General features: G+C 40.0%; 1 protein-coding gene across 1 annotated transcript in view; it reads right to left on the reverse strand.

Annotated features, from left to right (window-relative positions):
- TMC1 (transmembrane channel like 1) overlaps positions 1–27,712 on the reverse strand; it is a 389,456-nt gene that overhangs the window by 144,367 nt on the left and 217,377 nt on the right. Inside the window, exon 4 of the mRNA XM_060300845.2 lies at positions 23,279–23,530. The gene's annotated coding sequence lies outside the window, so the exon portion shown is untranslated. The remainder of the gene's footprint in view (positions 1–23,278; positions 23,531–27,712) is intronic.

Genomic DNA, 27,712 nt, shown 5'->3' on the forward strand with positions numbered 1-27,712 from the left:
CAGGGTACAGTGGCCGAACCACCTAGATGGAAGCCATGGCCAAAGATTCATGCCACAGAACCACTGGGTTTCATTTGGGTCTCCCCAATAAATACCTGTATGGTGTGACCATTCTGTACCAAACTAGTCACTATGTTTTGATGTAATAGAATGCGCAGTTCTGGTGATATCTATCTTATATCCCTGGTACAGTAAGGCAGGTTCTGTTTAAAATGCTTTTTCTGGTCCCAGTGTAGGGGTGAATGGGTGCTCACAGGTCCAAAAGCCGAGGTGAGTACATCCTAAATCTAAGTGTAGCCACCCATGGCTCTGATGATGGTATTCATAGGACCCTTCTGGTCAGCAATTTGATAGGCTGTGTAGTTTGATTGACATAAAAAGAATACCCACTGATAGTGTGTGCCACAGGCCAGGTTTTTGGATCAATATCGCTAATGTCAGATGAATTAAGAGTACTAATTCTAGTTTGTTCTTCCTTTATGTACTGCTTTAGTGCTTTCCAATTCCCTCCGTGCAGTGGTGACACCAGCCATGTCAACCCCAAGAAGGTAGAGGAGGGCAGTTGCCCACAGTCCAACTTTCAGTGCAAAGGGAAATGGCCAGGGCTCATGAGTGATCACCAGCCAAAATGTTCCGAGTTCAGCCCATTGGCTGCTGTGGTTTGTTCCTGTTTCCATCCAGATGGTGTCAGTGTTGGGCTGAATAGCAAGTGCAGTCCATGTGGGTGGGTTGCCCCTACTAGACCCCTCTGTTTACTGGGCATCAGCAGCAATTTCCACTATTCCCCCTCTACAGCCTACAGGGGCTGCCACAGGACTAGGGACAGAGGCATTTGGAAAACCTACATGTTCTATAGGGCCTAGTTGTACCTGCATTTCTAGAGACAGTGGGCTGGAGGACAGGTTAGTCCTCTTCTGCAAACAGGCATGCCTCTTAGTCAAAGTGGGAGTTTGAACTATGGCAGAGGTAGGTCGGTGGAATATATTCGCAATCCAACCTTGACAGCAACAGAAGTTCTTACCATGATACACTGTTCTTTCGTGAGAGGCTCTACTGGAAGAGTGCTCTGTATGCTGCTAGGAGCCACTGTTCTATGGGCTATACCAGGTTTCTGCCCCCTTCCAGAGTTGGGACCAAAATCCTAGGGCTACTCTCTCCTTCTGTTGTCTCTGCTACAGTTCCCAACGCATAATACCTTCTGGAGTCACAGACACATCTAACTCAAATGGTAGCCCTGCTTGGGAGATGCCTAGAGCTTTAATCTCCTTAGTATGTTTGCCCTCTCAAAGGTGGCTCATTGTTCTGATCTCCAGGCTCACACATGTCCTTTCTTTACCAGGCAGTATAAGGAATGGAAACACTGTGCCAGGTAGAGAATATAAGTCCTCCAAACCCCCAAAATTCCTATAAAAGCTTGCACCTTTTTCATGTTCTTACAGATTAGCTAGGCTTGCACCTTGTCCATAATAGCTCTGGGACAATTCACATCTTACCTGATCATATGACTCCCGGAAACTTTACATTGGTGACTGCACCTTCAGTTTTCTGTGTATTCACCTCCCATACACTTGCTCACAGGTGTTCCAGCAAAATCTGCAGAGTGTGAAGTCAGCAGAGGCAAGGCTTCATATGTCGACATTATATCATCAAAGCAATGGGTCCATTTTACAGATGTGGGGAAGAATAACAGGGACAGATCTCCAGGCACCATCCCATGACATTTTGTGGGGCTGTACAGGTAGCCTCAGGGAAGAATTTGAAAAGTCCATTATCGTGCCTTCCATGTGAAAGCAAATTGAACTTGTGACTCAGCAGCCAAGGTATTCTGAAGAAAAGTATTTGCTAAGTCCAGAACAGCATGGTCCACTCCTAGGACTGTGGCCAAATTATCTAAGATGGTGCCAAGTTTGGGCACAGCTGCATGAATGGGGGGCGTAACTTTGATCAATTCTCAGTAATCCGCCATCATCTGCCATGAGCTATCTGCCTTTTTTTACCGACCATAATGGGCTGTTGAAAGTGCTATGGACATGGTGTAGAATACCCACTCAGTGCAGTTCTTGGATAGTTTCTCCTATTTCCTTGACAATTACCACTCTTCGTTAGGGGGAAGTGTAGGCTTACTGATTCCCAGTTGGCATTTCCCCTCAGCAGTACTGGTTTGATTACTCTAACCCGGAGGCAGAATTCACCGATAGAGGTTGCGGAGTTTGGCCTTGCAGGATGTCCGTGCCCAATATGTTCTCTGGTATTGGAGAGATAAAATCCTCATATTCTTGTGGGGGAGAACATCCAATTTGCAGTGTCAAAGGGACCTTCCTGACCATAACCAACTGCCCTTGGAAACCATCGATGGCGCTGAAAGGCCCAGAAAATTCCTGAAGTTTACCAGGTATTAGAGTATATTCAGCTCACGTATCAATCAGAGCTGTCACGTTTTGTTTATTTCTGGGGTACCAGTGAATAGTGAGCTCAACATGTGGCCTCCAATTGCCCCCAACGGCCCTCACTTGGAGGCCATCTTGGCTTATAGCCTACACCCGGGGAGTGGGAGGTACCCACCCCGAATAGGACTGTATCCCTGAGGCCTCTGCTGTAGCAGTAGGTACATCAGGGATGGTAAGGCAGGTGGGGCAGGTCTGAACTCTTGTTCAGCTTTTAAGGCTTTCCACAGGCCAGCTAACACAGTGTTAGGTTGCCTGTCTATCTTTTCAGGTGTGATCCCTGCAGCAATGAGGTCAAACCACATTTGCTTCTGGGTTGCTCGTACCAGACCGTTTACAGCCAATTGGGTTAGCCTGTTGTCTTCTTGAGCTCCCTCTCTGTCTTAGGTCTTTCCCACATCCTGTATCTATTCCTGGGATTTGTCAGTATCCCCCAGATCAGCAGTAGCCTGCCCAACATCAAAAACGTCTCCTGTTATGACTGGGCTCAGGACGGGTATCAGTGCCGCATACCAGGTACCGAAGGCATACTGGAGTATCTTGGCTTTCATTCCTGCAGTGAATGTAGCCCAATCAGGACCTTCAAAGACAGGGGCGTAGATGGCCTACCTCATTTCCCACTCCCTAAGAATTTGTTGTACCTCCTCTAAATATATCCAGGGCCTCATATGTCCAGAGAGACCCCCTTACTGGGTCAAGCTTCCCTGTAGGATAGAATAATCCAATCTATAAGGGAGTGAGTGCCTTGACCTCCCCATTGCCCCTCACCCCTGAGCACCCCTGAGCTGGAGAGAAGGCTGTGTGGTGATATTGCTCTTTTTTCTGCCTCCTGCCCAGTCAGAGAAATGCCATTGCCCCCTCTCCCCTGCCCCTCAATCCTGTAACCATACTAACCATTCCTGGATATTTTCCTGGCCTTTTGTTGGAACTTGATAATTATATCAATAAGCTCAGTGAGCATATATTCTCTCATCAGGTATGTTTCCTGAACTGGGGGCTGCCTTACTGGCTGGGATTGTTGTTGCTGTGTTTTTGCTTTCCTTTGAATTACGGGTCCAATGACATGGGGTGTATCATCAGTTTCACTGTCAATCACCATAAAATCCACCTTTGTTTTCCTCACTTTCCCAGGGAGTCCACCACTTAGTGTCCCAATCGGGCTTTGTCACAGGTGCTCAGACCTTAATCCATGGCAGCTTGAGCCCTCCTGGCCTTGCAAAACAGCATGCTGAAGTCTCCAACTTAATCATCCTTCTCTCCCACTTTGTCTGCCAGCCCCGAAGCGAGCAGGGCAGTGGACAGTGCACATCCTTCTCTAACCTCAGTTCTTCTTCCAACTTTCTAACTCAAGCTTCAGCCTCTGGTTGGTCATCAGTGTCAAGCTGTACTGCCCACCCTAGAGGCCAGCCCACTGCGCAGCGGTTCATTTCTCTCCTTTGCAGCACTGTGTTATGCTCAGTTCTTCAAGCAAGTGCATTAAACCAGTGGGCATTTTCAGGGCATCGCCGTACTCGTGTGGTGGTCCACAAGCATCCAACATATGAGCAACCCCTCTTGACATGAAGGATGATGGCCAACCCTGGGATTCCCCCATGGATGCCTCTTTTCCAAGATCCATTTCTTCAGTCTCCTGCCCAGTTCAACAATGGTTGGTTTTGCACCTACTTGGTAGGTGGCAATTTTAATAAGCAAGGGAACTTACAGGAGAACTTGTCTTGGGCATCACAAGACAAGTAGATCTCTGCACCCACCTGCCAGAATCTTAGGAGTTTATATAGAGGCCTTAACTGGGTTCAGTCACATATTCACTCCAGATGGTCTCAACACCTTACTCTCTCAAGGCTATGTCCTCAAAACAGCTCCGGCTATGGGAATTGTAGGCAGAACATACATTCCAAGGACAGGGGAGGGGGTGAGAAGCCTCCAATTGCCCAAGTCCAGCTCATGGGTCCACCAGCGATCATACCCTTTTCATGACCTCCTCCAACAGGTATCAATTTTCACCGTTTGGCAAGATTATTAAGCCTGCAATACCAAATGTTGGACAATTAGGATAAATAGGATCTGTTGTATGTGTCTTATAAGAGTATAAATTAGCTCAACCACTTTGGAAAACAATCCAGTTAAATCCTGTGAAGATAAATTTTTGCTTAACTTATGACCTGGCAAATTTACTACTAAGAATATGCAGAAGGAACTCTTGTACATATTCATGAGGATTCAAATACTATGCATTTTATCAGCACTGTTTTTGATAGGAAACTCTTAGCAAAACTTTGAAAAATATATAAATTATGGAATATAAAAATTATGGAATATTTACAAAACAGAATGTTATATAGCAATAAAAGTGAATAAATCAACAAGCTAAAACCAAAAATTTATATGTAAATGCAAATAACTTAGAACTGGAAAAACAACTTTGAAAAAGAAGAGAATAGCTGGAGGACACACACTATCTAACTTCAAGACTTACTAGCAAGCTACAGTAATCAAGACAATGTGATACTGGTATCCAGAGAAACAAAATGGATCACTGCAACAGAAAAGAGAGACCAGAAATAGACCCACACATACATGGTCAAAGGATTTTTAACAAAGGTACAAAGACAATTTAGTGGAGAAATAATAGTCTTTTCAATAAATTATGTCAAAACAATTGGATGTCCATACATTAAAAAAATGAACTTCAAAAGTCAGAAAGAGAAAGACAAATACCATATGATATCACTTATATGTGGAATCTAAACTATGACACAAATGAACTTATTTACAAAACAGAAATAGACTCACAGACACAGAAATCAATCTTATGGCTATCAAAGGGGAAAGAGGGTGGGGGAGGGATAAAGTAGGGGTTTGGGATTAGCAGATACAAACTACTCTATATAAAATAGATAAACAACAAGGTCCTACTGTATAGCATAGGAAACTATATTCAATATCCTGTCATAAACCATAATGGAAAATAATATGAAAAAGAGTATGTAGATATATGTATAACTGAATTACTTTGCTATACACTAGAAACTAACACAACATTGTAAATCAACTGTACTTCAACTTTAAAAAATAACTTCAATCTGCATCTCACCATGTACAAAAATTAACTCAAAATAGACTGTAAACCAGTGTAAAATCTAAAATTGTAAAAATTTTAGAAGAAAACACAGAAGACTATGGGTTAGGCAGAGACATCTTTTTTTTAGATATAATACCAAATGTTCAATCCATAAAAGAAAAAACTGATAAATTGGACTTTATTAAACTTCAGAATGTCTGCTCTTCAAAAGGTACTTTAAGACAATGAAAACATAATCGCAGACAAGGAGAAAATATTTGCAACTCATGCATCTGCAAAAGGACTCAAAATCAGAATATATAATAGAATATATATAACAACTCTCAAAAGTTAATAAGAGGGGATTCCCTGGTGGCGCAGTGGTTGAGAGTCCGCCTGCCAATGCAGGGGACACGGGTTCGTGCCCTGGCCTGGGAAGATCCCACATGCCGCGGAGTGGCTGGGCCCGTGAGCCATGGCCGCGGATCCTGCACGTCCGGAGCCTGTGCTCCGCAACGGGAGAGGCCGCAGCAGTGAGAGGCCCGCATACCGCAAAAAAAAAAAAAAAGTTAATAAGAAAACAAACAATTCAATAAAATACGTGCAAAAAATTTAAATAGACATTTCACCAAAGAAGACAATGATGGCAAGTAAGCACAGGAAAAGATACTCAACATCACTAGTAATTAGAGAAATGCAATTAAAACCACAGTAGATACCACTACAGATTTATTTAAATGGCTAATATTAAAAAGACTGGCTATACCAAGTATAGGAGAAAAGATGAAAAAGACTGGCTAATCCCAACTAGAACTCTCATACACTGCTGGTAGGAATGTAAAATGGTACATACTATACTTTGGAAAACAGTTTAACAACTTCTTGAGAAGTTAAACGTACATTTACCATATGACCTAGCTATTTCACTCTAAGATATTTATTTAACCAAAAGAAAGGAAAGCACATGTCCCTATAGAGATTTTTTACATGAATATTTATAGTAACCAAAACTGAAAACAATCCAAATCTCTATCAACAAGTTAATAGACACATTGTGATACAGCCATACAATGGAATGCTACTTGATAATACTAAGGAATGAACTATTTATACATACAACAACATACATGAATCTCAAAATAATCATGCTGAGTGAAAGAAGCTAGATAGAAAAAAGTACATGCTGTATTATTTAATTTACAAAATTTTCTAGAAAATACAGTGACAGTGATAGTTTCTATCTATCTAAGTTTTCAGGTTGTATACTTGAGTATGTACAGTTTATTGTATATCAATTTTATCTCAATAAAATTATTAAAATAAAAGCTATGCATGGGCCAATAATAATAGTGTGTTATGAAACAAATACCAAGATTAATTTACTTTTGTACAATTGATACCCAAAAGGAGAGAGGGAAAGTAAGAAGGAAAGAGAAAAGGAAGAATAGAAGACGGGAAGAAGGGAGGGAAGGAACGTAGGAAACATATCTTTGAAAATTAGGTAGAAACAACCCAAATACAACATGGATAAATCTCAAATGTTTATGCTAAGTGAAAGACGTCTGTCTCCAAAGGGTTCATACTGTAGGGTTCCATTTATATGACATTCTGGAAAAGGCAAAACTACAGAGACAAAAAAACATACCAGTGGTTCTCAGGAGCTGGAGGAATTGACTACAAAAAGGCACAAGGGAATTTTGGGGGATTCTATATCTTGCCTGTGGTGGTTGTTACACAAATGTAGGTGTTCGTCAAAACTCATAGAACTATGCACTTAAAAGAGTGAACTGATTACATATGAATTATATTCCAGTAAATCTGACTGAAAAGAAAAATTGGAAACTGACAACTCTTAAGTTAACTTTGGGCTGAAGTTATTTTTTTCTGCCTATATTGAGTCTTTTTAAAAATGAAATTAATTGACAACAGAAAAAGAACATTTCATATTATCTGCCCAACCCCTGGAGACATCTGAGTTTAAACCCCTGCTTTAAACCCATTTCAACTAACACCTTAATAGCATGATCTATTACCTAGCCATGAATAAATCTCTCTGTAGGAATAGAACAGGCAATGTGTGGGATGGTTAGAGATACAGGGAGACGGGGACTGCTGGGATCCTATAGTTAGTACGTAGATCATAAGCATCTGGAGGAGAGGAACTGCAACTTAGGACTGATGAATAGGAAATTACAGCTAAGTGTTTGATCTGAAGGCGACAAAAATATAGCCACAATTTGTGTGCTATTTTATCTATCTGATGAGGGTCTTAATCATCAAAATCTAAAAGCAGGAATATTAGAATCTAAAAATTAGTTTATTTTTATATTAAATAACAAGCATAGTGCCTCATACATAATGAGTGGTCCATAATTGTCAGTTGGAAGGAAAATGGAGACTGAAAGATGAAAGGGCTAACTGCATGGTACAATATCTATGCAGTTGCACGGGATCTCACGAATAGAAGGGCCCCATTCTTGACTTAACGTTCTGCTGTTGCCACCTTGAAATTCCTAATAATTTTTTAACATGAGGCTCTACATTTTCAATTTGCACTAAGCTTCATGAATTGTGCAGCCAGAACTAAATCCAGGAGATTCTGGAGCCATCACTGAACTTTCTCTAATAGAGGACAGTGAAGAAGACTGTCTTTGACATGGTACATCCATTTGACATTGTCATAAAGATGTAAGACACATAGTAAAGCACAATTTCAAGTTATAAGACCTACTGAGGTGTATCGACAAACCACAGAGGCAATACATAGATCAAACTGGAGGGTGGCAATCAGACTACATGTATATGACTACATAGCTATTTTTAAGTTGACAGATTGGATAACCCCTGAAGGAAAAAAAAAAATCAAGAATGGAAGTAGTGCCTACAACCCCAAAATAAATCACAAGTAGCTGGTATGGGAAAGACTGCCACTCAAGTGTCACTGGTTTGTGCCACAACCACAAACATGATTATGACCACCCCAATTCTAGTCCATCTTGTCTGCCAAACGAAAAGATGGGCATGTCTAAGAAATTTATTTAAATTTTCATCCAAAACCAAATCCCAACTAAAAACAACTCTGACAGGAAGGGTGAGGTGAGGTAAAGGCTTGTGGTCTCAGTTTCTTAAATGTTGTCTGATTCTTCATCTACAAAACATAAGAGGAGATAGGCACTGGAATGAGTTTATTAATGTTAAATATACTTTCCCACATTTGGAAAGTGTCTTGTCATTCAGGCCAGTCACCCTCTCACTAGACCTGAATACAGTTAAGCCCAAATCAAGAGATGAGTGATGACTGTACTTGGGGCCTTCTCATCACGGTTACTTTTGTACTATACATCAGTGACCATGCGATTGATCATCCAAATCAGGACACTTTTGAGAGTGCTAAAATATTAAGCTGTAAAGGACACTGGGACAATGGACACAAACCATGGTTTTCCCAGGCCAGCTATGACATATAGTCACCCTAACTGTAATATTATCATGCATAATACAGGCATCCCATTAACCTTTAGTAGTACCAATACACATCATCAATAAAAATGACAATTACAAAGACATTGACATACATGTACCAAGTGCTTTTTCTGTGCTGGGCATTATGCTAAGCACTTAATTTTTTTTAATTATATTAATTTATATTATATTATTTTTAATGCATTTTATCAGAAATGCATTTTCTGATTGTATATGTAGGTGCATAATGCTTTTGCAAATTGGCCTATGGAATTGGTTCTTTGGTCTATTTTAAATTATTTTGATGCAAAATGCAATTAATTTGGTTGCTAGAGTTGGGGAAGGGGTGGATAGTGCCTAAAGAACTAAGAAAGATGAACAATGAAAAAAAATAGCTAGTTTAAAATGTAGATAATAGAAAATTAAATTACATTTGAGGGCAGCTTGAGTATGACATGTAATTTTAAAATAAATACAATCCTTGTTTAATTAAGAAAAGATAACTTTGGTGTTAAAATTCCTTTAATTTATTCCTCTACATATTAGATAAGACTGCTTATTTTAATAACAAATATTACAGTAAATTTCAAGCATATATTTTACATGAGTGAGTCTGCCAACGTACGTGGAGACCAGAGAAGAAGCTTATAAATTACTTCAAAGCTTTATACATACATCCAAAAACAATTTCTGCAGAGAAAATCCTTGGGAAAATGTCAAATATTTTTTATATATTAATGTGGCTTCTAAAAATATATATAGATACATAGGTAGAGTTATGCTATTGCTATCATTACCTAATAAAAAGTCTACAAAATTTATTTTCCCTTTCTCAAAGGATTTTTCTAAGGAATAATTAGGTTTCTAAGACTGTGAACATTTTGCAGTCAAAGTCAGTTGTTATAAAAATTCAAGGGATTAGAAGTAGTATGCTAAGCTATATTTATTAATTGTGTGGACCACATTTAAAATTATGAATCCTACTTTCTTAAACTTATGGTTAGCATTCTTTAAAATATCTTCCTGTGCATTATGTAAATTCATATCCCAGAAATTGCAAACAAACCCACAAAACATTAGAATAAATTACATTAAAATATCACCAGCAGTTATTTCCCATGAATGAAATTCTTAACACATTGATATAACTCTATATTTCCTGACTATAAAAATAAATGCATACTTATGGCAAAAAATAACAATGAAGAAGAAAAGCATGAAGATGAAAGTAAAAATTACATGCTCAGAGGGATTATGGATTGCTTCTTAACTCCTTTATGTTCCTCAGTAATTTAATGATTTTTACAGAAAATGGGTATCAATTTTCCAATCCAGATGAACAATGATTGTGCAGTAAAGTGAAATAAAATGCAACTAATTCGTTAAGAGTAAAAACGAATGAGGAGGGGGCTTCCCTGGTGGCACAGTGGTTGAGAGTCCACCTGCCGATGCAGGGGACGCGGGTTCGTGCCCCGGTCCAGGAAGATCCCACATCCCGCGGAGTGGCTGGGCCCGTGAGCCATGGCCGCTGGGCCTGCGCGTCCGGAGCCTGTGTTCCGCAACGGGAGAGGCCATAGCAGTGAGAGACCCGCGTACCGCAAAAAAAAAAAAAAAAAAAAAAGGAATGAGGAGATATGACTGTGTTTTCTATAAAGAAACCCTTGACCATTCTTAGAAAAATTGGGTTTTAGTCCCAAACCTGACATGTAGTAGCTCTGCCACCTTAAACAAGTGTCACTAGCCCCCTCTGTAAGATGAGACAGAAGGAGATTTTCTGTCAATTCATTCTCTCTGCTCATTTATTTCTGTCTGTGCCTTCATTCAGCCAATTGAGAACCCACATATAACAGGGCCTGGAATAGTATAATGGCATAGTGAACAACACAGTTGGTATTTTTATTTAACTCTTTCCGGCTCCTTTGTGCAGATAGGTTAGAGATGGGGATGCAGTAAAGTGGGACAACAGACAGGAGACTGCTATAGTGCAGTGAGCATCGATGGGGGCCCTGGACTACAATGACAGCAGTGAACGCTGTGAGAGTCAGATGACTTCAAGACATATTTGGACTTAGAATAGTCAAGACTAGCTGGTGAATTTAAAGAATTGTAGGAAAAAGCAAGGAAAAGGAAGATTCAAAAATAACTCCCAGGCTTCCAGGCTTTAATTACTCATGAGATGAAAGCAGACATTATAGTGTACAAGGAATGATAGATTAGTGTACGAGAAAATAAGATCCTTTTAGATAGAAAATCAGAGTAATAGGATAGATAAATATTGGTCTTGTATAGGCAGGTGATGGGGTGTGGGGCTTAAGGCATATGTTTTAAATAGGAGACCAGGAAGGGACTGTCTGAGAAGCTGCATTTAAGTTGGGACCACAGTAAGTTCTCTAGAATGGGGGACATGATCATCATCTACACTACTTCAGGAGAAAACTCTGAAAATTATAGCAATTCAAAAAATTTCCCTCAGATTTCCCTTCAAAATTTACTAGATAGTCAAATGTTCTACCCCCGAGCTATACAGAATGAAGTAAGTGAGAAAGAGAAAAACAAATACCATATGCTAACACATATATATGGAATCTAAAAAAAAAAAAAAAAAAATAGTGGTTCTGATGAACCTAGGAGCAGGACAGGAATAAAGACACAGACGTAGAGAATGGACTTGAGGACACAGAGAGCGGGAAGGGTGAGCTGGGATAAAGTGAGAGAGTGGCATGGACTTATATACACTACCAAATGTAAAATAGCTAGCTATTGGGAAGCAGCCACATAGCACAGGGAGAATGGGGAGATCAGCTTGGTGCTTTGCGACCACCTAGAGGGATGGGATAAGGAGGGTGGGAGGGAGATGCAAGAGGAGGGGATATGGGGATATATGTATGAATATAGCTGATTCATTTTGTTATACAGCAGAAACTAACTGTAAAGCAATTATACTCCAATAAAGATGTTTTAAAAAATTACTAAGTAGTAATTTCTGTGCTAGACTATATTTTTAAAATATCAGGAATTCCTTATTAATGGAATACTCATTCTCTTATACTTTTCCAGTTGTGAAGATGTTTATGCAGAATCCCCTATATCCAAGAATGTGGCCTGAACAACTTAGAATAGAAGGGATTTTTCCACTGACTTTCTAGGATTCGTTAATAAAACTATATGTCAACATGTTTGTCAGGCAAATTTTCAAGATATATCTGATCCTATCAGATGCTAGGTAAGGCACAGTGGGATATTCATGAGGTTTTCTTGGTGATCTTGATTAGTCTTCTAATACTGTAATAATTTAGACCTCTATTCTGACACTAGAAGAATAATTCAGAATTGAATGTTTATGGCTAACCAGAGAGATTAACTTAAAAAATTAAACAGTTCAGAGGAATAAAGTGTTCTAATTATGAAACCGATAGGAGGTACTATATCCAAAGTACACTGAAGAGCTTGTAGAAGACCTGCCAACTGGGGACAGAGACAGGGCAGAACCATGGGTAGGATTTCTACTTCTTGAATTTTCAGGTCAAAGGATGTATTGACTAGGAAAATCTTGAGTAAGTGAAAATAGATCCAGCACTCAGAACAATAAGATCTCTATGCCAGACATGTCAATACTAGGCCATTAAAATAGCCTTGTGAAAAGAGAAAATAATAGGCAGTTTAATAATATGTCCCTGTGAAATCTCTGAACTTTAGAAAATAAACAAATTGGTCGTCATTGGTAAACAGCAAACATCTGAAATGCTCCAGACCTGAGGAACTCTGAACGCCACGGAGGGCTGCTGATGTTTTTGCTTGTCTCCCCCATATTTCTTCTCATTAGTTGATTGAATAAAAGAACATTCAATAGAAGTTCTAGACTTCTTTTTTTAGGGCAGAGTTTCTCAATATTGGCCCTATTGACATATTTGACAAAATAATTCTCTTTGTGGGGGGATCATCCTCTAAATTGTAGGATATTTAGCAACATCCCTGGCCTCTGCCCACTAGATGCCAATCGCAAGCCCCCAAGTTATGACAACCAAAACTCTCCAGACATTGACAAATGTCTGCAGGAGACAAAAAACATCCCTGGTTGAGAACCACTGCTCTAGGCTGACAGTTACTATATACCATAGATTCAAAGATCCACACGTTGCTGTATTCTTTATTATTGAAAGAATTAAAAGCACTGGAAAGATCTGGGACAGAAATATACAAGGCACCAACCCCCAAACTGTGCCATTTTATTTATTCCATACCACATTGCTAACTATATACTGAAATCTTAGAAAATGAGCCTTTTGAATGACCTCATTTTTCATAATTATTCTTAGAAATTGTACAAGTCCAAACAAGTTAGATATGTTACTAATTGAAATGTACACAAATTTCTTTACCAAATGCACTTAGTAAGGCTCCTTTAAGCTGGCCCATCCTCACATCAGGGCAGGCCTTGCCTGCTATGGGTAGAAGCTTGGTCTTTATTCTGTTGCTTGGCAGAGACAGAAGGCAGACTAGACATCAAAGGAAGAATGGAAGATCACTTCAACCCTATTCTGGATCCCAGGTTCCCTTTTCTTACCTTTAACTCTGGCAGATTTCCCTGTATAATGAGAGTATCTTAGTCTGTTCAGGCCACCATAACAAAGTACCACAGACTGGGTGGCTTAAACAACAGAAATTTACTTCTCACAGTTCTGGAGGCCAAATTTATTTCTCATAGTTCGCTCGGGTGTCAACATGGTTGGGTTCTGATGAGAGCCCTCTCCTAGTTGCATACTGCAGTCTTCCCATTTTATTCTCACCTGGCAGAAAGAGGACTTGAGACCTCTCTGTAGTCTCTTTTATAAGGGCAGTAATCCCATTCATGAGGGTTCTACCCTGATGATCTAATCACCATCCAAAGGCCCTCCCACCCACCTCCTAATATCATCACATTATGAGGATTTCAGCATATGAATTTTCTGGGAATACAAACATTCAGTCCATAACAGGGAGCTACCCTATTTAGTGAAGCTGAAAGGTCCAGCAGTCATAGAAGAGAGAAACTGTCTCTAAGGGGTGAATGTATATGTGCTAAAAACAACTGTTGTAGGGCACGCATTCAGCGAGGTGATGTGACTCTGCCTGGGTTTATATCAGATTTGCCTAAAGACACAATCCGCTTAATCTAGTTTCCCCTATCTGTGAACTCCAGATTGCCATCACCTCTGGCAACTCTATCTCATAGCTCCTCTCTATGCATGCTTTAAACTCTTATTCCCATTGCTAGCTGCCTGATTCTGATTTTCCCAAATCAAATTCAAAAGAGGAGAGAGAATTTGATTGATTTACCCCATCTTTTCAAACAATAATAATAACAATAACATGCAACAGGATTAGGTATCATGTACCAAACAGCATATGGTTTAACTCTAAATCCTTACTTCAAACAAATCAAATAGGAATAATCATTAAGCTCATTTTATGAAAGAAGAAAATGAAGATCAAAGTCAAGTGGCAAACCTTAGATTAGGACCTAGACAGTCTGACTCAGCTCCCATTCTTTTAATCACCTATAATTTGGTGGTCATGGGTCAGGTGCCCACCATGGTCCAATTTTGGCTGCACCCAAGTAGGACAAAGCATGTGGTCCCCACAGTAGGAACTGAGGGCAGTGCCACATCATTTAAAAGTGGCCTAAGGGCTTCCCTGGTGGCACAGTGGTTGAGAGTCTGCCTGCCGATGCAGGGGACACGGGTTCGTGCCCCGGTCCGGGAAGATCCCACATGCCGCGGAGCGGCTGGGCCCGTGAGCCGTGGCCGCTGAGCCTGCGCGTCCGGAGCCTGTGCTCCGCAACGGGAGAGGCCACAACAGTTAGAGGCCCGCGTACTGCAAATAAATAAATAAATAAAAGTGGCCTAGGCATGTGGCAGGAAACTACCTTTGACCTAACACAACAGCCATACAAAAGGGCAACAAAGGCCACTTTAAACATGAAGTGAATAACTGGTTAGCAAAAATATATTTCCTGTACCATGAAAAGAGCAAAAACAGAAAAGGTAAGGCCAAGCTTCCCCTTTAAGCAACAAAATATATCAAGTTATTATGGATCCACAAATTTGTTGAGCAAATTGGATAAGGAAAAATTCTACACATCTTTTAAATGCTAACATTCTTGTTATTAAATTATGTTTTTGAATCATCTGTCAGTGATTAATGTACACTGTCAAGCCCATTTTATTTATATTTTATCTTATATTTTGCAGAAAAGTATATAGGGGTAGAGAACTTCTACTTCTAAAAGTACATCTTTCTACCACCTTTGTCAATGAAAGTGTGCTTACCTAATTTTGAATATCTACTTAAAAAAATTTTTTTTTGGCTGCATTGGGTCTTCGTTGCTGCACGTGCACTTTCTCTAGTTGTGGTGAGTGGGGGGCTACCCTTCATTGCGGTGCGTGGGCTTCTCATTGCTGGGTTTCTCATTGTGGTGGCTTCTCTTTTTGCAGAGCTTGGGCTCTAGGCACGCGGGCCTCAGCAGTTGTGGCTCGGGGGCTCCAAAGCGCAGGCTCAGTAGTTGTGGCGCACGGGCTTAGTTGCTCCGCGGCATATGGGATCCTCCTGGACCAGGGGTCGAACCTGTGTCCCCTGCACTGGCAGGTGGATTCTTACCCACTGTGCCACCAGGGAAGTCCCGAATATCCACATCTTAATCCAGCCTCTTGCAAAGCTTGCAGATATATCTCCAAGTTCTTCTGGAATTTAGAGTTACATAAGAAAGAGTTTAATTTTAGTTCCTTTATTGGCAAATTTTTTCTACTTCCTGAGCACTTATTTTTTAAATCCTAATAATTAATGTAGTTGTAAGAATGGACTTTGCAGTATTTCTTTGGGGGGGGGGGTTGTTCTGAATGCTTTTTACTAGAATCTGTGAACATTTTCAATCTACATACTTTGACTTCTTTCAACAGAGTCATTTTATTCCATTATATTTTTAATATTTATTCTGTTTATATTATCTTTGTTGGTTCCTTAGGAGTACTTAAAGTTCTTAGCTTTAGCTTAAACTCCATTCTTTGCCCTCTGTATCCATGACCTTTTCCTTTTCCATCTTCTTGTCCTTTTATTCTATGTTCTGCAAAAATTTCTCAAGTTTGTTTTCCATGTGAGTATATGCATCATTGACTCTTTACTCCCTTGGCATGAATGTTTTATTGTTTTTGCATTACTTTAGTTCCTTGTCAGTCTTTACTATCTCTCCCATCTCTTTCAGTCTCACTTGGTATCTTCTCATCCGGCTTGTTCTTTCCTCATAGCTTTGTGCTATTTCATAATGGTCATGTTTTCTTACACCCTGCTCTTATTTTTATGGGCTTCATTAACATCTTTTGTGATTGTTCATCCTTGACAAGGAGACACTTGTTCAGATTCACTATTCTCAAAGAGGTAGAGTGTGTGGATGGCTGATGTTTTCAGAGCCACCTGCTCTCCCTAACAAATTACTTTCTGCTTTCCCTAACAACTTACTTTCTAAAGAGACAGGAGCTTTGAGAAAACGACTGTTCAGGAAGGTTGCATTTGATGTGAGACTAGCTATGGGGCATTGTAGCCTGGGAGATATAGTTTGCAAAATAAAATGTCATATTCTTTAATAGACCCTGTAGTACATAGCAATTTGTAGACTGTAGACTGTAATTTTTCATGAATTCCATCTTTCCAGAAAAACAGAAGGGCAAGTAGCTTAGGGAGAAAAGATCTCATTTGAGTTCAGCAGAGCTATTCCAAGAGAAACTTTGCCAATACTGGGAATTTTTTAAAAGAATTATCCCCTTGCAGATAATTGCGGGCCAGGTCTATCTGAGAATAGTTTACCAGACAACAGGAAACAAAAAAATAAAACTGGACTCTACAAGCATCTTTTCCTATTCATTAACAAAATATTTAGTACTATTTCTGACAGTTAAACAATCATTAAAGAATATATGGAAAATGCATAAAAGTAAAAAGAAAAAAAAAAAGGAAAAAGAAAAAATTCCCCATAGTCCTATCACTAAAACCCAACTACCACCATTAACATTCTGTGGATTTATTTCCAGTTTCTTTTTTAATGTATACTTTTATTGGGTGTTAGGGGAGTGGAAGACAGGGGATACAAATGTGTGTGTGTGTGTGTGTGTGTGTGTGTATATACACAAAATGCATAGTTTTATATGGTGTAGGGGAGTGGGAGAAGGGATATATATGTGTGTGTATGTATATATATATATGTATATATACAATTTTAGTATCCTACTTTTTTAGCTAGAATTGTGTTAAATGCATTTTATATGCTATTCATAAACATAATTTTTAATGGTACCTTAAGTTGCATCAAAGTGATGCACTCTGGCGACTTAGGCTGATTCTAATGGTTCACCATTAAAGAAACTTGCAATAAATATTTATAGCTCTCTTATTACAGAGTTCCAAAACTAGTGCCATTGATTCAAAGGGCATAAACATTTAAAATATCTTAATATATATTTAACTTTACAAAAGTGTTGGACCAGTTTATAGAACAATCAGCAAAATACAAATATGCCTAGCTCATCTTATACTTATCAATACTGGATATTTTTATTAGTTTCATCCTTTGGTTGGGTTAATATTTTTCTTTACTTTGATTACCAATAAGACTATTTTTCCCATATACTTGTGTGCTAATTGCATTTCCTCTTTGGGAAAATACTATGATAGTACAGTGTGTCTTCAAAAGATAGGAAGGAAAATATTTATCTTATCAAGACAATTTTGAAAGTTTATGGCCATACAGAAAGTAAAATCCTTGATTTCACCATTCTCAAAGGCTTTTTTTTTGGCCATGCAGCATGTGGGATCTTAGTTCCCCTACCAGGGATCAAACCTGTGCCCCCCTGCAGTGGAAACGCAAAGTCTTAGCCACTGGACCACCAGGGAAGTCCCTCTCAAAACCTTTTATTCTCATTTCCCATCACTCTGCCACCCATTACCACTATGTTCCAGGTAAACCAAACAATTTTCAGTTTTTCATATAAGCCATATGTTCTCCATCACTTTACTTTGCACATGCTGTTCCATTTGAATGTCCTTTATCTTACCTCAGTCAAACACACCACACACACCACACATGCACACAGAGCCTGTGGTCTTTTCCAGGCTCTAGTAGTAGCTTGTTGTTATATTTCTCATAATGTCTAACATCCTGCACCATAATCATTAATATTCTTCCTAGACTTTCCCACTAACCTGTGGGTTCTGTGAAGGCAGGGACACCTCATCTTTGATCTCTAGATTCCACATCATTTATCATCATGTCTAGAAGAAAGCAGAAGTTCAGTAAATGGTTCTTTGAATATGAACAGTGTTGACTAATAAACACAGTTGCCGTCCTAGTGATAGAACTGAGTGTCATTACCAGTAATTGCATGACTTTAAGGGGCAGCATGTTTGAGTGGAAAGAATATAAACTTCAGAGTTGGCCGAACTTAGGTTCAAGCTCCCAGCTTTGCTATTCAGAGTCCTTGGAGTAATTACCTAATATTTTTGAGACAAAACTGGAACAAATGGTGATCCTAAAACATACCTTAATAGGATTCTTTGAATATAAATTAGGTAATGAGTATATGAAAGAATGTAGTATATAGTAGTTGCTCAATAAATAATAGACATTTTTCTAGTTACTGCTGTATGTTTCCAATATAGCTTCATTTCATGTATATTCCCATTCCATGTATATTTCCATTATAATAAATATTAACAAATTCAAAGGATTTGATTCTTATGTATGTATTTTTCTTTAAATCATCAAGAGTAAGAGACAAGGTCAATTGTACTGTCCATATTCTTGTTGCACAGGCAAGAATATTCCTTTTAAATAAATCTTAGAAAAAAATTATATCAGGAAGAAATAGAAAATATAAACAGACCAATCACAAGCACTGAAACTGAGACTGTGATTAAAAATCTTCCAACAAACAAAAGCCTAGGAACAGATGGCTTCACAGACCAATTCTATCACATATTTAGAGGAGAGCTAAGACCTATCCTTCTCAAACGCTTCCAAAATATAGCAGAGGCAGGAACGTTCCCAAACTCATTCTACGAGGCCACCATCACCTTGATACCAAAACCAGACCAAGATGTCATAAAGAAAGAAAACTACAGGCCAACATCACTGATGAACATAGATGCAAAAATCCTCAACAAAATATTAACAAAGAGAATCCAACAGCACATTAAAAGGATCATACACCATGATCAAGTGGGGTTTATCCCAGGAATGCAAGGATTCTTCAATATACGCAAATCAATCAATGTGATACACCATATTAACAAATTGAAGGAGAAAAACCGTATGATCATCTCAATAGATGCAGAAAAAGCTTTCGACAAAATTCAACACCCATTTATGATAAAAACCCTCCAGAAAGTAGGCATAGAGGGAACTTACCTCAACATAATAAAGGCCATATATGACAAAACCACAGCCAACATCATTCTCAATGGTGAAAAACTGAAACCATGTCCACTAAGATCTGGAACAAGACAAAGTTGCCCACTCTCACCACTATTATTCAACATAGTTTTAGAAGTTTTAGCCACAACAATCAGAGACGAAAAAGAGATAAAAGGAATCCAAATCAGAAAAGAAGAAGTAAAACTGTCACTGTTTGCAGATGACATGACACTATACATAGAGAATCCAAAAGACTCTACCAGAAAAGTACTAGAGCTAATCAATGAATTTGGTAAAGTAGCAGCAATAGCCAGGACATGGAAGCAACCTAAGTGTCCATCGACAGATGAATGGATAAAGAAGAAGTGGCACATATATACAATGGAATATTACTCTGCCATAAAAAGAAACAAAATTGAGTTATTTGTAGTGAGGTGGATGGACCTAGATCCTGTCATACAGAGTGAAGTAAGTCAGAAAGAGAAAAGTAAATACTGTATGCTAACACATATATATGGAATCTTAAAAAAAATTGTTATGAAGAACCTAGGGGCAGGACAGGAATAAAGATGCAGATGTAGAGAATGGACTTGAGGACATGGGGAGGGGGAAGGGTAAGCTGGGACGAAGTGAGAGAGTGGCATGGATTTATATATACTACCAAGTGTAAAATAGATAGCTAGTGGGAAGCAGCCACATAGCAGAGGGAGATCAGCTCAGGGGGGATAGGGAAGGTGGGAGGGAGATGCAAAAGGGAGGAGATATGGGGATATATGTATATGTATAGCTGATTCACTCTGTTCTAAAGCAGAAACTAACACACCATTGTAAAGCAATGATACTCCAATAAAGATGTTTTAAAATAAAAAGAATTAGCTATTACCACAGTTGAGAAAAGAAGGCCTGTATTTTCCAAAGGCAAGAAAATAAAGTACTCAATAAAATAACACATGATCTAATCATCTGCTGCTTAATTTTTTTTGTTGTTTGCTCCATTAATACTGCTGAAGGTATTTGGGGACCTGAAATTACTATAAATAAAAGTACTGCTATCCCTGATGGCAAAAGAAAAGAACTTTTGGAACATGCTCTACTTTTCACTGCCAAAATTATATTCACTTGGGCCACACTAAAGAAGTACGTGAAATCTTCCCAGTTGAAAATCAGATTTAAACCAGTGGTACGTTCAGCCCCGACGCGTGCATACATGCTCGCGTGCACACAAACACGCACACATACCAGAAATTCTCTGAAGCTCAGCTTCTGTTTATCACACAGCCAAGATTCGTACGTGCCTTCTGTGTGCCTTCTTTGAGGCTAAAAGGCATTTACATCCATCTGCCAACCAGATGAACCCAGGGAAAAAGTCACAAAGTCTACACAAATGAGGATGACACAAGTATTTGTGCAGAATAAATTTGCCAAGATTTTTTTCCCTCTACCCTTATCCCATACCCCATGCAAGCTGTTTTTAAGTCCCACATACTGCAGTTTCCCTTCTGCTGACAGCTCAAATCATCTCCTCCAGGACTTTGTGTTCTCAGGCCTCATTCCAGGCAATTCTCCATGATTAAATGTAGAATGTGTAGCCCCTAGTATGGCGCTAAGCACAACAAAACGTGCTCAATGCACGAGTGTTCGTTTCCAACTTTTCAAACCCCTCTGAGCACTCACAGAATTATCCTCCACACCTTTCCACACAGGGTAAAAGTTATTGCCCCAGGAAGGGCTTCTCAAATGCTGAGAACTGCCCACAAAATTTCCATTTTAGAGGCTTCTAATATCCTAAAATATGAAAAAATGCCAAAACCAGATTTTTAAAAATAATAGTACTTTTTAAACTTCTACACCTAACAAAAGAATGTTTTTAAATATAATATACTCAATGGTGATATTTACAAGGTAACTATAGAATCTATTAAAAAATGTTACAGGGGCTTCCCTGGGGGCACAGTGGTTGAGAGTCCGCCTGCCGATGCAGGGGACACGGGTTCGTGTCCTGGTCTGGGAAGATCCCACGTGCCGCGGAGTGGCTGGGCCCGTGAGCCATGGCCGCTGAGCCTGCGCGTCCGGAGCCTGTGCTCCGCAACGGGAGAGGCCACAACAGTAAGAGGCCTGTGTACCGCAAAAAAAAAAAAAAAAAAAAGAAAAAAAATGTTACAGGCAGTATAGCACAGGAATGCAACAGGAGTCAAACATGCAAGCTATTCCTCACCTTCCAAGTCTGTTGATCATGTTTTGTTTACGTGTAAAGGCTCATTGGGAAGTGACATTTGAAATATAAATTTCAAGTCCTTTGAAACGTAAACTCTTCATTCAAAAACCCTTAACTCCCATCCTCATCATAGTGCTTACCTCCACGCATCTTTGGCAAGGAAACCACAAGCAAATAATGAAAGAGTTAGGGATAAGATTTGCCCTTTAAAAAGAAGGAGGAAAGAGAGACTTAGAGGAGCCAGATGAGGCCATTATGTCCAGATCTACTTACAGGTTGAATTGAAAAGAATTTCTTTCCACAACCCCCTTGCAACTCATTCCCTGTTGCCAAGGAGGCCTTGACCTCCCCCTTGGATAAGCAGAGCCCCACACCAGCCTCCCAAGAGAGTGAACTGTCATGGGAGCTCTGACAATCAGGCCAATGAATTAGCAGGCTATGACTAGAATAATTTTCCCTAGACTTTTCTGGTGAAAGTAAGCTATTCCTCCTGCAGAGATGCTTCAGGAGTTTATAACCTGTAAACTGAGATTGTTTTTCTGAAGTAATTACAAGGCACCAATGAACACTGAACACTGAGTACTATTTTAAATGATGAGCTATTTTACTTTCAAGAGAAATAAACAGTGAGAGATTTAAAGTGATTATAATGACAGACAAACACACAGAGTAATGCATTTATAACTGGAAACTGCAGGTTAAAGTATGACACTAAATATATAACAGGACATGATATACCCATGCTTTTGTGGAATTGTAAGGTTCATGACATGATGTGATTGTTTTATTGGGTTACTGAATTGTAGAAAAAATTATATACAGACGAATAGTATGCAGGAAGTCAGCATGATGCAGTAAAACAGCATAGGATTTGGTATCTTTCTGATCTTCTCCTCTCTCCTTATCTCTGCAATCTGGCTTCTGCCCCCATCACTGCCTAGCCCCTAGTTTCCCTGAAACTACTTTTTTTTTTTTCTTTTTGCTGTACGCGGGCCTCTCACAGTTGTGGCCTCTCCCGTTGCGCGTGCTCCGGACGCGCAGGCTCAGCGGCCATGGCTCACGGGCCCAGCCACTCCGCCGCATGTGAGATCTTCCTGGACCAGGGCACGAACCTGTGTCCCCTGCATCAGCAGGCGGACTCTCAACCACTGCGCCACCAGGGAAACCCCCTGAAACTACTTTTTCCAACAAGGTAAACTCACTGTTGCTCAATCCAAAGAACACTTTTCGGTCTTTGTCTTACTTGATCTCCCGCCACAGCATTTGACTCTGTGGAAAATGCCCTCTTTCTTCATACTCTCTTTCTTGACTTCCTTAACATTCATCTCTCATGGATGTCATCTGATAACTCCTTCTCAGTCTCCTTGCAAATTCTTCTTTCGTCTTGATCACTTCAGTGTTATTGTAAAGGTGCCACTGTGGGTTCTTTTTTTTCTTCTCAATGTACATTATCTCCCTGATGACTTCATCTATGACTTCAAGTGCTTTCTCCTTGCTAAAGGACTTCCTGATCTGTACCACCATGTCTGATCTCTCTCCTGAGCTCCAGAACTATAGAGCTAACTGCCTATCCGACATTGTATCAGTTATCTGTTACTGTAAAACAAACCACCCCCAAATAGTAACTCAAATCAATGGTAATTATTTATTTTACTCACAAGTCTGGAGGTCAGCTTGGCTCAGCTGGTAGTTCTGACTGCATGCAGGTCTCTCACGTAGTTGTGGTCAGACAATGGTTGGGGCTGACAGCATCTCAAAGTCGTCTTCATTCAATTGTCTGTTAGCCAGGATGGAAGCCTTCAATAGCTGGAGACTTGAACTCTGGGCCATCTCTCTCTATATGTAAGTATGTGGTCACTCCATGTGGTGGCCCCAGGGTAGGCAGACTTCTTACATGATAGCTGAAAGCTCTGAAAAAGAACTCAGGTTCAGAACCAATCTAACATTCAGAGCAAGGCCATGTTAGTCTCCTATTGGACATAAACAATCTCACAGAATACCAGCCTTAGACAAGGTTACTCTGAGATCATGACAGAATGAAATAAAGAAAGGTCTCTTCATAACTTTGTGTAAGTACAGACAAAAACACATCACTATGGCAACTGCAAAATGTCCAACCATAGAATTACCCCCACATTCTGACAACACACAATCTAGACCAAATTTCTTTCTTAAACCTTCCCCCAAATCATCCAACCAAATCGCAAATCCTATAATGGGTTCTTTCTAACACATTCCTACTGAAACATCCTGTGGTTTTCCCCTGATGTGCATTCTCCCTTTCTACAAAGTAACAAATCCAACTTGTTTAGCTACAAGTGTGTTCCTGGTGGGCTTTGACTGAAGGGCACTGACAGTTCCCAATATTATTCCATTATATGGATGTATCCTCATTTATTTAACTAATCCTTTATTGTTGAGCTTTTAACTTCTATATCAGTCAAGGTCCAGTTGGGAGACAGAAACCACTAGTTATTTGAACAGGGAAAAATTAATACCAAAAAAATAACTACTAAAAGAGGTACGAGTGGGCTCTAAGGGGGCTCTAACTTTAAATTACCTGCTCTTTTAATTTGTGATACTTGGATCTCTTAAAGCCCACTTTTACCTCTTTTAGTAGTTATTTTGTGGGGGTATTAATTTTTCCCTGCTCAAATAACTGTGGTGGTTTCTGTCTCCCAACTGGACCTTGACTGATATAGAAGTTAAAAGCTCAACAGGGCTTCCCTGGTGGCGCAGTGGTTGAGAGTCCGCCTGCCGATGCAGGGGACACGGATTCGTGCCCCAGTCCGGGAAGATCCCACATGCCGCGGAGCGGCTGGGCCCGTGAGCCATGGCCGCTGAGCCTGCGCGTCCGGAGCCTGTGCTCCGCAACGGGAGAGGCCACAATGGTGAGAGGCCCGCGTACCGAAAAAAAAAAAAAAAAAGCTCAACAATAAAGGATTAGTTAAATAAACGAGGATACATCCATAAAATGGAATAATATTGGGAGCTGTCAGTGCCCTTCAGTCAAAGCCCACCAGGAACAAAATAAAGAAAAATAATAAAATAAACAAAATAAAAACAAACATAAAGAAATGGGACCTAATTAAACTCAAAAGCTTTTGCAGAGCAAAGGAAACCATAAACGAAACAAAAAGACAACCCACAGAATGGGAGAAAATATTTGCAAACGTCGTGACCTACAAGGGATTAGTCTTCAAAATTTACAAACAGCTCATGCAGCTCAATATCAAAAAAAAAAAAAAACCCAATAAAAAAATGGGCAGGGGCTTCCCTGGTGGCGCAGTGGTTGAGAGCCCGCCTGCCGATGCAAGGGACATGGGTTTGTGCCCCGGTCCAGGAAGATCCCACATGCCGCAGAGCAGCTGGGCCCGTGAGCCATGGCCGCTGAGCCTGTGCGTCTGGAGACTGTGCTCTGCAACAGGAGAGGCCACAACAGTGAGAGGCCCGCATATCGCAAAAAAAATGGGCAGAAGACCTAAATAGACATTTCTCCAGAGAAGACATACAGATGGCCAAGAGGCACATGAAAAGATGTTCAACATTGCTAATTATTAGAGAAACGCAAATCAAAACTATAATGAGATATCACCTCGTACCAGTCAGAATGGCCATCATTAAAAAAATCTACAGGGCTTCCCTGGTGGTGCAGTGGTTGAGAGTCCGCCTGCCGATGCAGAAGACACAGGTTCGTGCCCCGGTCCGGGAAGATCCCACATGTCGCGGAGCGGCTGGGCCCGTGAGCCATGGCCGCTGAGCCTGCGCGTCCGGAGCCTGTGCTCCGCAACGGGAGAGGCCACAACAGTGAGAGGCCCACGTACCGAAAAAAAAAAAAAAAAAACTACAAACAATAAATGCTGGAGAGGGGGTGAAGAAAAGGGAACCCTTCTACACTGTTGGTGGTAATGTGAATTGATGCAGTCACGATGGAGAACAGTATGGAGGCTCCTTAAGCAACTAAAAATAGAGCGACCATATGATCTAGCAATCCCGCTCCTGGGCATATATCCAGAAAAAAACATGGTTTTTTGAAACATGGTTCAAAAGGATACATGCACCCCAATGTTCATCGCAGCACTGTTTACAATAGCCAAGACATGGAAGCAACCTAAGTGTCCATCGACAGATGAATGGATAAAGAAGATGTGGTACATATATACAAAGGAATATCACTCAGCCATTAAAAAGAATGAAATAGTGCCATTTGCAGCAACATGGATAGACCTGGAGAATATCATACTAAGTGAAGTTAAGTCAGACAGAGAAAAATAAATATCATATGATATCACTTATATGCAGAATCTAAAAAAAAGATACAAATGAACTTATTTATAAAACAGAAACAGACTCACAGACTTAGAGAACAACTTATGGTTACCAGGGGGGAAGGGTTGAAGGGAGGGATAGATTGGGAGTTTGGAATTGACAAGTACACACTGCTATACTTAAAACAGATTACCAACAGGACCTACTGTATAGCACAGGGAACGCTCTTAATATCCTGTAATAACCTAAATGGGAAAAGAATTTGAAAAATAGATAAATGTATACGTATAACTGAATCGCTCTGCTGTACACCTGAAACTAACACGACATTGTTAATCAACTATGCTCCAATTAAAAAAAAAAAAAGCAGGTACTACCTCTAGCCTGAGGAATAGGAACAATAAAGGACTAGGATTAGCCCTCTGGGCCCCAAGGCTCAGATTCAAACCTCTTCAAAGAGGGAGTCGCTACCACAGGCAGCCTGCAGTGGCAAAAAAAAAAAAAAAAACTTGGCTGAGGGCACAGGCTGGCACTGATCTGTAAAAACAGCTCATCACGGCTGCTGGGTGTGGATAGGCGGGAGCTGGTAGGCGGGAGCTGGTCTGCAGGAGTGACCTGCCTTTGCTGGTTGGTGTGGGCGGGCCAGAGTGTGTCTGTTGAAGTGGCCAGCATTGCTTGTGGGCGCAGACAGCTGAAGCTGCTCTCAAGTGGCTGCAGATAGGGAGAGATGGCCTGAGGGTGCAGCTCAAGCTCCTGCTTATGGCTGTGGGGCTCAGAATGTATACGGAGGACTGGAACCTGGAAGAGAAGTGTTTTCTTGCAACTACTGCGTCCAGTGCCCTCTACTGATGAAATGAATATCCCGCCAGCTGGCAAAAGAAACGTTTATAGGACTTAGCTAGAGTAACACAAAGGAAGACAAAGAAGGGTGAATTTGGAGCTCAGAGACAATAAACTGATAACTGTCACCTTGTACGTTTTCACTGTTATAACTAACAATTATCAACATTCACATACATCTTTATGGATATCTTATTATTTTCCTTAGGAGAAATTACTGAGTCCAAAGACTCAAACATTTAAACAACTTTGGATATATAATAATAATAATAAAACTTTTCCATAAAGCTGTGCAAATTTATGTTCATTCCAGCAGAATTTGAATATATGAAGAACAAGCACACGCTGGGCAGTTCTAGGAGGCTGATGTGTTGGAACAAATCCTCACACAGTGAGTGAGTGATCTTAGCTGACTGCCCAGCTTAGCCAGTTCCTGTTCTCCACTCATTTTTTTGTGGAGTCTTTCTCTAAGGTGATTTTGTGGGTTTTTTGTTTGTTTGTTTGTTAAAATAGCTAGCAAAGCAGAGATAAAGCTAAGATTCTAATAGTTGGAAAAAAATTTTTTAATGAAACATGAGACTATCCACAAATGACATCTGATTCTTGAAAAAAGTGTGATTCAGGAAAGCCAAGGTCCATGTCCACATTTTGAAATTGAGGGCTTCAGACATATTTAGAACGTCTCCTCACTAATGTCAAGATTCTCATACACTAACTTGCAGGGTTGTTATGAGGATCGGTAATGACATATATAAAACACCCAGGAGGAGTCAATACATAGCAGCTTTAGTTCCCGAGAGCATTGCTGTTAAACTGCTAAGAATCCAAGTGTATTTATTTTCCATATATATATATATATATATATATATATATATATATATATATATATGCCAAAGTTGTTTTCATTAACGATGTAAATACAACTCCTCATTCCCGAGCTATAAGTGTGCTACAATAAAGTTATGCCCTGATGACTATTAATT

The sequence above is a fragment of the Globicephala melas genome, chromosome 6, assembly GCF_963455315.2.
Source record: "Globicephala melas chromosome 6, mGloMel1.2, whole genome shotgun sequence".
Classification (NCBI taxonomy): Eukaryota; Metazoa; Chordata; class Mammalia; order Artiodactyla; family Delphinidae; genus Globicephala; species Globicephala melas.